This window comes from Perca flavescens, chromosome 7 (assembly GCF_004354835.1).
Source record: "Perca flavescens isolate YP-PL-M2 chromosome 7, PFLA_1.0, whole genome shotgun sequence".
Taxonomy (NCBI): domain Eukaryota; kingdom Metazoa; phylum Chordata; class Actinopteri; order Perciformes; family Percidae; genus Perca; species Perca flavescens.
Window position 1 is genome coordinate 37,086,514 of NC_041337.1, and position 12,500 is coordinate 37,099,013.

Genomic DNA, 12,500 nt, shown 5'->3' on the forward strand with positions numbered 1-12,500 from the left:
GTGAAAGATGAGCCAAAGCAATCGAAATCCCCTGTAATAAAGTCGTAGAGGATCAGACTAATAGCATCAAGACTGTAGATGGAAAGTTTAAATGTAAATATATCGCCTTGGACCAAAGTTAGAGCAGAGTCTGAATTCTTTATAGCACAATCAAACGTCTCCAGACGCTGGAGACCTTGACACAGCCTGCACACAGATGGGTTATGATCAAAAATGGTCCGACTATAAATGTGAATTGCAATGGGCCGCAGTCTGCATGGATGTCAGAGGTGAGAATATTAACTATTGAAGTTCCCCTTGTCTGCCTATCTTGCCTCTTTGTTTTAATTATTTGGGCTTCTGTAGTATCAGTCAATCATCGCATTCTCATGAACGGGTTTTAACTGTTTCGTACAAAAACGTATGCACAACCATTATTAAGATATCGTCTGAAATTAGGCTGCTATTTTAGTTAAATTTAGCCGAGAAAAGGTGACCGGGTAAAACTGTCAATCTACCCGCCCCCTTGGCAGCCAATGAGAATTGAGTGATTGAGACTTGATTGTTTTTTTTTTTGCAATTGTTGTTCTTTCACATTTCAACCAAGTCAGCATTTGCTTGGATTTGAGCTAAATGTGGTGTGAAGAGGCCAGCTGAAACTAGCAACCAACAAAAAGATTAGGATTTAAAAATATTTTTTTTACTTATTTTATTACAGGGACAGTGCATATTAATAAAGATTTCTGTCAATGTACCGGAGTTAGCCAGAAGGCTATTTTTCATCTGCAGTCCCTAGACAGATGGTATAAAAGTCACCCTAAAAGAAGGTAAAATTACACATTTACATAACAATATTACATTTAAAATACATTTGGTAAAAAGTACTATTAAGCTAAAATGTACAATAGGAGCACAACAGTCAAACATCAGACAAATGACTGATGTTTGTGGGTGGGTGTAATGATTGGGTCATGTGTAAATGTGTGGATGTTACGGGAGAGAGAGAGAGAAGCTTCTGTATACAGGGGGATGTACGACTGCTGCAGTACTATTTATTGTCTATTGTTTATTTTAATTTATTATTTTATAACATTACATTATTACATTATATAGATTGCCTGCTAATGTACTTTTTTAATGCACTTTTTAAGTTAGCTTAACCCTTAATGGATGGGTTGGCTGTAATACAACTAATAAAGTTACCTGAATCAGACACTAACACATGCACACACAGGGCAAGAAGCCAGCAGGGGGCAGCAAGAGCAGCCTCCCAGTCACAAGCTTGCTTCTCTAACCTGTAGGCCACCACTGCCCAAGGTGTAGGAGTTAATGGTAATTTTGACAGTTCTGCTTATCAATGAGCCATTTCTTTAACTGGATCTTGAATGTACTGTAAGTGTTTAGATTTATGATGGATGATTCAAAGAAAAGGGAAAAGAAGACGTGGACAGTTGGCGATAACGGCAAGGTTCGTGGGGTCCTGATTTACGATGGCAGTACACAACAAATGTATTGCTGTGACGGTCGTGTGTATGGCTCGGAGAAAGAGGTGGAGGAAGAGGAGCAGTCGGTATATGATATCTGTATCTGACAGGGGAAATCATTAAATAAAAACATAAAAAATATGTTTGAGAATCATTAAAGGTCCCATGACATGGTGCTCTTTGGATGCTTTAGTGGTCCCCTAATACTGTATCTGAAGTCTCTTTTATATAGACCTTAGTGGTCCCCTAATACTGTATCTGAAGTCTCTTTTATATAGACCTTAGTGGTCCCCTAATACTGTATCTGAAGTCTCTTTTATATAGACCTTAGTGGTCCCCCCTGAAGTCTCTTTTACTAGACCTTAGTGGTATCTGAAGTCTCTTTTATATAGGCCTTAGTGGTCCCCTAATACTGTATCTGAAGTCTCTTTTATATAGACCTTAGTGGTCCCCTAATACTGTATCTGAAGTCTCTTTTATATAGACCTTAGTGGTCCCCTAATACTGTATCTGAAGTCTCTTTTATATAGACCTTAGTGGTCCCCTAATACTGTATCTGAAGTCTCTGAGTGGTCTTGACCAACTGCCACTTTGCTTGTTTGAAAGCCATGATGTCTCTCTCTCTCTCTCTCTCTCATGGGGGGCAAATTCTCTGGACGGGCAAAGCAGAGAAAGGGGAGGTAACCTTGCTCCTTATGACCTCATAAGGAGAAGATTCCTGATTGGTCCATCTGAGCTTTCATTTCCTCAAAGGCAGAGCAGGATACCCAGGTCTCTGTTTACACCTATCACCATTTCTGGCCACTGGGGGACCATGGGCAGGCTGGGGAAACTCATATTAATGGTAAAATAACCTCATAAAGTGACATTTTCATGCCATGGGACCTTTAAATATATTGATTTTGTTAATAACTTGACTTAAATGTGTATTCTTAACAAGTTCAAGAATGGATTTTAAAATTCACCTGCCACAGTGGCTGGTGGCCAAAAAAGTTAACTTCAGTCCCTGACTGTGAGGTAACGGGCCTTTCAGACACCGTTACAGTTGAGTTAAGCTGACAAAATTCGTGAGATCACGAATAGTCAAAAGACAATTCCGGCGCAAAATGAACCTAGGGGTTAATAACATATGTGTACCTAGTCAACCGTTCTCTGGGATATGTTTTCATGCTAATCGAATCTTTCTCTAGCTTAAAACAAGCTAGTGCAAAAAAAGAGATGTTACTGGTTGCACGGCATTCGGTGTTCAACTGGTCGTGACTGTTTTCCAAGTAAACATTAACGCTACTGTCTTTATAATCTCTTTTTTTTAATAAACTGTCTGTACCCTTAAAGATCTCAATGCATGGGTTTGCATGTAGGGACCCTCATTATGCTACCGTGGAAGTGTGGTGCTATTTTGAGCCTTGTTAGTGGTGAAGAAATAGCGATTTACCTTCTGCCCCGAAAGCTAACGTTAGCAGCTAACCATCGGTTTTGCGCTAGCTTGTTTAGGGACTGTTCATTATTTATTTAAGGGGCCACCGGAGGAGACCGAACGTATTTCCTTTGAGTCGATATTCATGAAATTCAGTTGAATTTTACTGTTTCCATGACGGCCTTTTTCATTCGATATCAATTAATTCGGATAAAAACGTGTGGATGGAAACATAGCTAGTGTGTAGCCGGCCTAACGCTGTTAAAGGGTAACTGGGCTCCAGCCTCGAATGTTTTCTCAAACATTCATTCTGTGAACTGTGCTCCAGCATCGTGTAACAAAAAAATAGGTTTCAAGATTAGTAATGACATAGAAAAAAATAGAAATATCAGACAGTTTCTGTCTCTCTGTAGGTGACAGGAGGGAAAAGGAGTCTCAACATGAAGTGACAGCTGGAGAATAATAAGATACGCAAGTGTCAAAAGCACTGATGTAAATAGGATGATCTTGGATCGTCTAGTTTCATTTGATACCAATATCGTCGCTCTAGCTTTAAAACGAATCCTCTTAAAAGATCCATCACAGGATTTTATGAATCAATATTGGATCATTTAAATCAAGATCAATTTGTTGTACATGAATGCCCCATCAAAGTGTCTTCAGATATTGGATGCTGTGTATCATGGAGCTTTAAGGTTCATTTCAAATTGCAGACCCCTCACTCATCACAGTATACTTTACTCCACAGTAAATTTGCCCTCTCCCTCAAATCGCCGGCTTACTCACCTTTTATATGTTCATATACAAAGGCATTTTAGGCAGGCTCCCATGTTACATATCTGAATTTCTTTCTTTTACACAGAGTACTTATGGTTTACGGTCCCAGAACACTATTTCATTGAATGTACCTCAAGCCCGGGCAGAGATGTTTTAAAAAGGCAAACTACACTGTCTAATTTCCTTAAACAATTTTAAAGGTTATGTTAAAACCACAGAACATGAGTCCATCCACACGTGTAAATGTTTTAACTAATGGTACTTTGATTTAATTGAAATGCACTTGAGATGTCTTTGCCTCTTTTGTGATTGTTTTGTGATTGCAAATTGTTGTTTTATGTAACTAACTTGTTCCGCTATCTTGGCCAGGTCTCTCTTGAAAAAGAGATTGTATATCTCAATGAGACTAACCTGGTTAAATAAAGGTTTAAAAAAAAAAAAAAAGATCCATATGAATCAGATATCGTCACCTAACTAAAATAACACAAAACACACGCTTGACATAGGCCATTATACTAAAGGTGTAGAATCACAAGACCTGTTACCAGAGGTGGCCAGCACCATGAGGAGATGATTTAGGCAAAAAAATCATTTTTAAAAAAAAAAAAAAAAAAAAAAAAAAGGCTTAGGCCATTATTTTAGGAAAGTGATGATATACAATCTTTTAAACCCCTAGTCCATACATCATCGACACTGATCTTCTCTTAGCTGGGGCGGTAAAATTAAGAAAATATTCAGAGATCCATCCCCCAGGGGAAATGATGCCTTTTTGCAGATTTTATGATATTATAAATGAGATACATGAGTTAGAAATCAGACACCAGGCTGTGGAGTGACAAAGTGTGTATTTATATTATCTTAACACGCACACACACACACACACACACACACACACACACACACACACACACACACACACACACACACACACACACACACACACACACACACACACACACACACACACACCTTTAGTTACAGTTGGTGCTCAGTGTTGAGTAATAATCATCATAATAATCAATAATATAAGCAACAGTTGTCTTCAAATATAGAGTGATACACTTTATACAAAATACCCTGCATATTAAAGTCGACTCTAAGTGACACGAGGAGTGCGTGATGTCATGGTTTCCGGTTGGTTGTTGAGTCCGATCGCCACCGCTCCGTTTCCACGATGTGAGGACACTTCATAACTTCATAACAACCATCACTAATAAATGGTAAACCCACCGTTAGTTCAACTTTGTTGACCTTAGTGGTCCCCTAATACTGTATCTGAAGTCTCTTTAATATAGACCTTAGTGGTCCCCTAATACTGTATCTGAAGTCTCTTTTATATAGACCTTAGTGGTCCCCTAATACTGTATCTGAAGTCTCTTTTATATAGACCTTAGTGGTCCCCTAATACTGTATCTGAAGTCTCTTTTATATAGACCTTAGTGGTCCCCTAATACTGTATCTGAAGTCTCTTTTATATAGACCTTAGTGGTCCCCTAATACAGTATCTGAAGTCTCTTTTATATAGACCTTAGTGGTCCCCTAATACTGTATCTGAAGTCTCTTTTATATAGACCTTAGTGGTCCCCTAATACTGTATCTGAAGTCTCTTTTATATAGACCTTAGTGGTCCCCTAATACTGTATCTGAAGTCTCTTTTATATAGACCTTAGTGGTCCCCTAATACTGTATCTGAAGTCTCTTTTATATAGACCTTAGTGGTCCCCTAATACTAATAGGTGGAGGGTGGGGGTGTGGCCTTGACCAACTGCCACTTTGCTCGTTTGAAAGCCATGATGTCTCTCTCTCTCATGGGTGGGCCAAATTCTCTGGGTGAGCAAAGCAGAGAAAGGGGAGGTAACCTTGCTCCTTATGACCTCATAAGGAGAAGATTCCTGATTGGCCCATCTGAACTTTCATTTTCTCAAAGGCAGAGCAGGATACCCAGGGCTCGGTTTACACCTATCACCATTTCTAGCCACTGGGGGACCATGGGCAGGCTGGGGGAACTCATATTAATGGTAAAATAACCTCATAAAGTGACATTTTCATGCCATGGGACCTTTAATACTACGTCATCTTACAGCGCTGTGCGGTCCATACAGACGCTGAAGGGGGATTTTAGCGTTGTATCTGACGCTGAGAAACACTGACTAAGAGTCAGTATTTTACGAGTTAGGAATGAGAATGGTTTGTATTATCACGTTTATTTTGACAAGCCATAACTATCAGTTAAATGAACTATCAGTTTACCATGTATTAGTGCCGGTTATTACGAAGTGTTACCATCATTATTTTCGCCCTTTTATGTCCATCTTCTCTGGACGCCAACGTAACCAGTGGTGTAGTCTACGTGATACGCAGGTATCCACTAAATCCCACAAACGCCCAATGACACGTAACAATATACTTTCTATTATATTTTTGATATATTTTGAATTGCCATCTGTGTTTTTCATCTTCACATAAGCTAAATAAAGGTATTTCCACTGTAAATTGGTGCATAAAAGTGTATCAGAATACAGGAAATTACGTTGTTTTCACTCAAAACTTCCCTCGGGGAGGACACCCAGACCCCCACTATGATATGCCCCCCACCTCCCCTAAATGAAGATTCTGGCCCATATATAATTTATATATACAGGACAGTATACCTACTACAATACATTAGACTACACCACTGAACGTAACGTCTCGTTTTCTTCGACCAACTATCCGAAACCCAAAGAGATTCAGTTTACTGAGATATATAAAGCTGCTCTCTGTGGAGAAGCTGCGTCTTTATAACAGCATGTCATGTAAATATTATTATGTCATGTAATAACAGAATATATTCTTTAAAATGCCCAGAAGATCCTTTGGGGTGTTGTGTTCCTGAAGTGTTTTGGTTGACAGACAGTTGAGGAATATTTGGCTAAAAGTCAGAAAACGACAAACCTGCAAACTGATGGATCGGCACTCGGGGGTCATAACTAGCCTGGCTCCGCCCTCCTACGTACATTATGTAATGTACCAGAGTCTGGTAGGACCAGGCTAGTTCATACAGTAACTCCAAATCAGACTTCAAACTATTTTTTTAGGAAGGTTTTTCTGTTTGAATCTGACTTCCTCTTGGGACACACGAGACACACACTGGTGGTCATGGTTGTGGTTTCCAGTTGTGGTATTTCCTGTGTTATTTTGTTAATTAGTTCCCTGTGTGTTGATGTTTTGCTCGCCGTTTCCCCTGTTATTTGTTCATCAAGCGTAAACTTACACGTTCTAAAGCCATGTGGCGTGTTATCACGAGGCTATGTGTTATTGCGGGGCTAGGGTTAGGTTTAGGAAAAGAAGAAACCGTCTACCAAGAGCCTGGGTCCGTCCCAGGTTTCTCCCTAAAAGGGAGTTTTTCCTCGCCACTGTTGCACTGAATGCTCTTCGGGGGAATTACTGTAATTTTTGGGTCTTTGTAAATTATAGAGTGCGGTCTAGACCTACTCTATCTGTACAGTGTCTTGAGATAACTCTTGTTATGAATTGATACTATAAATAAAATTGAAAATTGAAAAATTGACAGTTGGGTTTAGATAAAGAAGAACGTGACAGTTGGGTTTAGGTAAAGAAGAACGGGACAGTTGGGTTTAGATAAAGAAGAACGGGACAGTTGGGTTTAGATAAAGAAGAACGGGACAGTTGGGTTTAAAGAAGAACAGGACAGTTAAAGTAAAGAAGAACGGGACAGTTGGGTTTAGGTAAAAAGAACGGGACAGTTGGGTTTTAGGTGAAGAAGAACGGGACAGTTGGGTTTAGGTAAAGAAGGAACGGGACAGTTGGGTTTAGATATAAAGAAGAAAGAAAGGACAGTTGGGTTTAGATAAAGAAGAACAGGACAGTTGGGTTTAGGTAAAGAAGAACGGGACAGTTGGGTTTAGGTAAAGAAGAACGGGACAGTTGGGTTTAGATAAAGAAGAACGGGACAGTTGGGTTTAGGTAAAGAAGAACGGGACAGTTGGGTTTAGATAAAGAAGAACGGGACAGTTGGGTTTAGGTAAAGAAGAACGGGACAGTTGGGTTTAGATAAAGAAGAACGGGACAGTTGGGTTTAGGTAAAGAAGAACGGGACAGTTGGGTTTAGGTAAAGAAGAACGGGACAGTTGGGTTTAGGTAAAGAAGAACGGGACAGTTGGGTTTAGGTAAAGAAGAACGGGACAGTTGGGTTTAGGTAAAGAAGAACGGGACAGTTGGGTTTAGATAAAGAATAACGGGACAGTTGGGTTTAGGTAAAGAAGAACGGGACAGTTGGGTTTAGGTAAAGAAGAACGGGACAGGGACAGGACAGTTGGGTTTAGGTAAAGAAGAACGGGACAGTTGGGTTTAGATAAAGAAGAACGGGACAGTTGGGTTTAGATGAAGAAGAACGGGACAGTTGGGTTTAGGTGAAGAAGAAGTTGGGTTTAGATAAAGAAGGGACAGTTGGGTTTAGATAAAGAAGAACGGGACAGTTGGGTTTAGATAAAGAAGAACGGGACAGTTGGGTTTAGGTAAAGAAGAACGGGACAGTTGGGTTTAGGTAAAGAAGAATGGGACAGTTGGGTTTAGATGAAGAAGAACGGGACAGTTGGGTTTAGATGAAGAAGAACGGGATGGTTGGGTTTAGGTAAAGAAGAACGGGACAGTTGGGTTTAGGTAAAGAGGAACGGGACAGTTGGGTTTAGGTGAAGAAGAACGGGACAGTTGGGTTTAGGTAAAGAAGAACGGGACAGTTGGGTTTAGATAAAGAAGAACGGGACAGTTGGGTTTAGGTGAAGAAGAACGGGACAGTTGGGTTTAGATAAAGAGGAACGGGACAGTTGGGTTTAGATAAAGAACAACCGTGGAAAAGAAAAATCACACGGGACCTGATCCCTGGTCTCCTGGGTGATAGTCTTGTGTTGTTTGACCCATCTTCCCCCCCGACCAACCACCCTACGCAGATTTTCACCCTTTCATACTACTCTACAGCGTCAATTCACACGCAATCTCAAGGTAATGCAAGTCAATGGAGGCCAAACGGCGTAGTGTATGCGTCTTGATAACACGCCAATAATGACATACCAACTGGCTTGTCGTACATACACCAGCTACGAGGAAGTGCAAGTGTATCGATACTTGGCTGAATTTAAGACTTAGTTGATGTTGTGATAAAGTATTAAAAAGGTCTTAGATTTGACTTGGTGAAACCCACAGAAACTCTTCATAAAGAAGACCTAATGTGCTCTTTCTTTGGCGTGTGCAGTGTGTTCCTGTCCAGTGCGAACGTATTGAACACATACTAATCGAAGGGAACAGTTTGCAGGTTGTCGGACAGACGTGGTTTTATACAAACATTTCTTAAATATGAGTGCAAAGGCATGCAGCAGCACCTGCCTCCGCCTCGCAGTGCAACGTCACCAATAGCTACAAAAAAAACCCTCAGACAAACCCAACAGAACTCAGTGTTACAGGATATAAAACAGAGACTACAACTCTGCATTGGTGGACTAACAAGAAGCACAACGTGGTCACTGTTAGTGTTCGTGCACATGGTGTCGATAAAGTTCTTCACACGGACGTAATGGTGGCGTCAGTGACAGAGCTTTTTTTTGAATACTCCTAATGCAAAAACAAAGAGAGTAAAATAGAAAAGTGATGCATTCATGCTGCGTCAAGTAAAGTGAAGTTTCCGGAAGATTAAAGGTCCCAAATTCAGACAGGAAGTTACGTGTGTTTTGGTTCGAAGCTGAACTGAAATGTTTAAACTGCTGAGAAAATAGGAAGGAACCTCTGTTTCATCGTTTTATTTATTAAGTAACTTCTGTAACCTTCTACGGAAGTATAATGCATTCACTTGGGAAAAAAAGCCTTGTTTTTAGTCCAGAGTTTACTATCTCGTTATGTCAGAAAATCGGAAAAATGGAAATTCAGTTTTTTTCACTGAAAAAAAGCCTTGTTTTTACGAGTTTACTTACTCATTAATTCAGAAAAACAGAAAAACAGAAATTCTGAAAAAACAGAAATTCTGAAAAAAATTAATTTGGAAAATAAATAAAAATCAATCCAGAAAAAAATGTAATTCTGAAAAAAAATAAATTCAGAAAAAACAGAAATTTGGAAAAAAAAAATAAATTCAGAAAAAACTGAAATAAAAAAAATTTGAGAAAAAAAAAAAAACAGAAATTCGGAAAAAATTGAAATTTGAAAAAAAAGGAAATTCGGAAAAAAATAAATTCAGAAAAAAACTAAAATTCGGAAAAAAACAACTTGTTTTTATGAGTTTACTTTGTTGTTAATTCAGAAAAAAAGAATTTCAGAAAAACAGAAAGCAGCTCTCTTGTGTGAAGCGTTCTTCAGGCGAGACTACCTCAGTGTTCAACGTCTTGGAAGCAAACACGTCCCGAGAAAGTTAACTCGTAAAAACAGGGCTTTTTGGTTTTCAAGTGAATGCATAACGCTAACGGTTAGCTTCTCTGGTTTAGATACAAGGACAGAAAACGTTCCTGTGTGTCGTATTATGAAGGGGGGGGCAAAGGGCCGATATCTTCGTATGGTTTTTGGAGGACTGGTTGGTTACTTTCTTTAGCTTTGGAAAGTTTGAACTTTCTGTCCAGTAGGTTTGAATGCGGGACCTTTAAAGTGAAATACTCCGTACGGCTGCGTGTTAGTGCTGCATGTTCATCTGATTAAACTAAATTACAATAATTAGATGTTTGTTTTGCCAACAGTACAGTTACTGTCAGTGTGCTCCGAGACGGAGGAAAGAGGACAGAAGAGAGGATGAAAGGAAGGAAAAGAGCAGAAACAGTTCAGCTGCCAGACGTCCTGTTCAAACCAGCCGGCGGCCCAATAACCGGCCCCCGACCCACAGTTTAAGAAACGAACATCCAGCTCCACATTCTGGTGTTTTTATATTCCAGCCCATCTGATTGTAATCACAGAGGATGGTTAAAGCTGTTTTCATTTACAAACGGTGTCATCGTTATTATAAACAGAGTTACTCTCATGTTATTGTCTAAATGTATTACTATTTTCAACATTTGTTGACCGAGTGTGTTTAGGGCGTGTCCAAATCCACTTTTGCTAGTTTGACGGTGGTAAAAAGTGTCTGTGTTTAGGGCGCCTGGTCCTAAAGGGTTGTTCTTAGTGTCTTCATTAATCAGAGGTGTGTTTTGGGCGTAACATGCAATCAACCAATCAGAGATCATCTCCCATTCATCAACCAATCAGAGATCATCTCCCATTCCCTTTAAAAGCCAGGCGCGTTTGGACCTTGGAGCATTGCTGTTATGATGGAGGATTTACACCCTAATATTTGTATTTGTAAACTTCTGCATGTGTGTGTGTGTGTGTGTGTGTGTGTGCTGCTGTGTGTCCCTGTGTGTGTAACAAGCATAGTAAAAGCGCTGCCAGCATGCACGAGCCTAGGAGCATTTTACTAATGCTCTGTTAAAATAACAATGAAATGCTGCGTTATTGACTTTAGACCAGGTTTTTGTTGGTCAATGGTGCCATCACTTCCTGCTGCCTCAAGATAGCAATACTCCCAGAATGCACCTGAACACACCTCCCTGTAAGACCAGTACGCCCAGAATGCACCTGAACACACCTGCCTGTAAGACCAGCTCGCCCAGAATGCACCTGAACACACCTGCCTGTAAGACCAGCACGCCCAGAATGCACCTGAACACACCTCCCTGTAAGACCAGCTCGCCCAGAATGCACCTGAACACACCTCCCTGTAAGACCAGCTCGCCCAGAATGCACCTGAACCCACCTCCCTGTAAGACCAGCATGCCCAGAATGCACCTGAACACACCTCCCTGTAAGACCAGCACGCCCAGAATGCACCTGAACACACCTCCCTGTAAGACCAGCATGCCCAGAACGCACCTGAACACACCTCCCTGTAAGACCAGCATGCCCAGAATGCACCTGAACACACCTCCCTGTAAGACCAGCATGCCCAGAATGCACCTGAACACACCTCCCTGTAAGACCAGCACGCCCAGAATGCACCTGAACACACCTCCCTGTAAGACCAGCATGCCCAGAATCCACCTGAACACACCTCCCTGTAAGACCAGCATGCCCAGAATCCACCTGAACACACCTCCCTGTGAGACCAGCAGGTGCATTTGCCATTTAAACAACGTGGGCCCTGGACGGGAAACTGACAACTGGGTCGGTCGTAAACTAGCAAAGAGACTTGCGTCGGGCTTTGCAAGATAGGACCCTAAGTCATTATTTGACATAATAAGTTGTTATTTGGATAAAGGGTTCTCTCTCTCTCTCTCTCTCTCTCTCTCAGCGGCCAGGTGTGTTTGTTATCTGTTATACTGTCTTTGCTGGTAACTTTCATTCGCTTTCTCTCCGTCCCTCCTTAAAACCCTCAAATGTTCGTTCTGCGGATTAAAGCCTTAACCCATCTCTTTCGGCTACCACGCGTACGTGTCTTTAAATTTGAGGGACTTGGTCATTAATTTGACGTAATAAGTCATCATTATTTTGAGATACGTCGCTGTTTTGAGCGACATATTTTCGAGAAACTATCCCATTGTGTAAAGAAATGTAATTATTTTGGAGAAACTAAGTCAATACTTTGAGAAAGTTTCTCATAATAATAACTAACAGGATCTTCTTTTTTTTGGCAGGAAAGGGCTTCCGTAGCTGCATCAGTTTCTGTCTTTGCTGGTAACTTTCATCCTGTTTCTCTCCATCCCTCCTTAAAGTGCCCATATTATGAAAAAAACACATTTTCTGGTGATTTTGGGTGTTATTTTGTGTCTGGTGCTTCCACACTCATACAAACTTTGAAAAACATCCATCCATGGTGTTCTGAGTGTGTCCTGCCT